The sequence below is a fragment of the Tupaia chinensis genome, unplaced genomic scaffold (assembly GCF_000334495.1).
Source record: "Tupaia chinensis unplaced genomic scaffold, TupChi_1.0 Scaffold000201_1, whole genome shotgun sequence".
Lineage (NCBI taxonomy): Eukaryota > Metazoa > Chordata > Mammalia > Scandentia > Tupaiidae > Tupaia > Tupaia belangeri.
In genome coordinates, this window is record NW_006159676.1 from 180,521 (window position 1) to 183,315 (window position 2,795).

Below are 2,795 nucleotides of genomic sequence, written 5' to 3' on the forward strand. Positions count from 1 at the left end.
AGCAAGCAGGAATACAGAAGCAAACAGCCATGTTAGCGGAAGGGTACAAAATGGACGAACAGTTGCTCATGTGCAAAATCTAATATGTGGGGGCGTGGTGGCGCCCGCCCTATGGCAAAATCTAATATGTGGCCTTCCACACCATGGCATTGGAAAGCAAACACTCTTCATAATTATTTTTTAAATTAGAATACAAAGGTCTGTGTTCTATAAGCAGTCCTCCACTGTAATAAGGCATATATTTTTCTTTTCTTTTTTTTTTTTTTAGAGAGGTTTTTGCTATAGGGCGCATGCGCTTGCCAGACAGACAGAGAGACAGAAAGCGAGAAATCACCCCCCAGGGGGGATGGCCACGCCGCTGCAATCCCTTCTCCTCCATCCTCCTCTCGGGATCTTGGGCACGCACGCACATGCGCCCGGTGTGAGTTTAAGCCACCGGGTCCAGGTCTCGAACCGTGGCTGACTACATAGGAGTCCAGTGACATAGCCATTACACCAACTGCTGGTCCCAATAAGGCATATTTTTAATACAACAACTAAGTGTTTGAGAGTTATGAACCACTGGATTTAACCAACATCATTTTATTATTGCTTTTTTGCATCTTTTTTGTTTCGAGGACGTTCTGCTTCGTCAGGATGCTCAGTAGCTTGGAATTCTTCAGCAGATTCTTCTTTCTCTGACTCTGAGTCACTTTCAGAGTCATCTGGATTTTCAGGATCAGGTGAATCATCATCATCATTATCATCTCCAGCCACATCGCAATCCCCATCATGATCTTCTACCTCACTGAAGCCAAGTCCATAATATCATTGATATCTTCCTGATGGGACCAGCAGTTAGCATAATGGCTATGTCGCTGGACTCCCATGTAGTTGACCATGGTTCAAGTCCCAGACCCAGAGGCTTAAACTCATGCCGGGCGCATGTGCATGCGTGCCCAAGATCCCGAGAGGAGAATGGAGGAGAAGGGATTGTGGCGTGGCCATTCCCCCTGGGGGGTGATTTCTCACTTTCTGTCTCTCTGTCTCTCTCTCTCTGTCTGGCAAGCACACGCACCCTATAGCAAAAACCTCTCCAAAAAAAGAAAAAAAAAGATATCTTCTTGATAATTTACTTTCCATACTTTGCTGATACTGAGACTCCAGTGTTTCATTAATTTTCTTGTCTTTTTCCCCTGTTCGGAAGTGACATGTGACTTATGATCTCCTATAACCAGACAACCAGTATGTTCTTTCTTCCAGCACCCATAAGTCTCCAGAACTTCTGTTTTCTCTCTTCATTGCCTAAGTCTGCTGCCTCCCAATTTCTGTATCCAAGATCATCGTCTGGGGAGGCTGAACGCTTCACCCCATGTAGGCCAGACTCCCTGGCAGCCCTCATAGTTGCGGGGATCTGGGCAAGAAAGGCTGAACCCACACTCCATTCTTCTCAGCCACAACACCAGCAGGAAGCAAACAGCCACCGGCCCAAATATCTTTTTTTTTTTTTTTTTTTTGGGGGGTTTGGCTATAGGGGCCGGGCCCCGACAGACAGAGAGAGACAGAGAGACAGAAAGCAGGAAATCACACCCCGGTGGGAGGGGTGGCCACGCCACAATCCCTTCTCCTCCATTCTCCTCTCAGGATCTTGGGCACGCACGCACACTTGCTCGGCGTGAGTTTAAGCCACCGGGTCCAGGACTCGAACCGCGGTCGACTATGTGGGAGTCCAGCGACATAGCCATTACGCTAACTGCTGGTCCCAAATATCTTCTTTTATATCATAAACATTTATAAGTTAATCTGCCATTTAAATAAATACATACATTTGGAAAAAATAGATCATTCTTAGAAGATGTTAATTTGATGACAACCAGTATAAAAATTTAATCTATCTCCGTAGTTTTTAAAACATTTTTTATCATAGGATGCATAAACTAACTAGAGAGAAACAAAAAGAGACAGTGAGAGGGAAAGAAATCACACCTCCACCAGGGATGATGGCCATGCTGCCATCCCTTTTTCTACATTCTCCTCCTAGGATTTTCGGCATGCACGCACATGCGCTTGGCATGAGTTTCTAGTCATGGGGTCTGGGAGCACAGCACCTTAACCACCATGCCACCTTCTGGCTCCTATACCTCCATAATTCCAGTATTTTAAAAATGAAAGATTAAACAACAGCTCTTAATCTGTATTATAAGTATGAAAATTTTAAATTGTGTTAACAAAAGCATTATGAAGCCAATGGATGTAGGCTTTGTTTTTTGGGGTTTTTTGGTTTTTGGTTTTTAAGAGATTTTTGCTATAGGGCACGTGTGCTCGCCAGACAGAGAAAGACAGACAGAGAGACAGAAAGCGAGGAATCACCCTCCAGGGGGGATAGCCACGCCGCAATCCCTTCTCCTCCATTCTCCTCTCGGGATCTTGGGCATGCACGCACATGCACCCAGCATGAGTTTTAAGCCACCGGGTCCAGGACGCGAACCGCAGTCGACTACATGGGAATCCAGCAACATAGCCATTACGCTAACTGCTGGTCTCTGGATGTAGGCTTTGTTTTAATGTTAAGGAAATGTAGTTCATTCCCTTATTGATGAGAATAGCAATTTTCTGGAGATATAAAGGACTATGTTTCCACCACACGAAAAGGTTTTGAAGATTGAAGTGATAAGTTCCTCAGTTTCAGGCTTTAGAGAAAACTTGAATTCAGAGGTGGGATTAGCTGTTAGAAGCCTGGCTCTCTGGAAGGCAGGAAAGTTCATGGAGAAGGAGAAATTTGGACTGAATCCCCCAATGTTTAATCTGGTGTCTGG

At 45.0% G+C, this 2,795-nt stretch overlaps 1 pseudogene; it reads right to left on the reverse strand.

The window, feature by feature from the left end:
• Positions 1–551: 551 nt before the first annotated feature.
• On the reverse strand, positions 552–1,381 carry LOC102501928 (small acidic protein-like; annotated as a pseudogene).
• Positions 1,382–2,795: the final 1,414 nt, after the last annotated feature.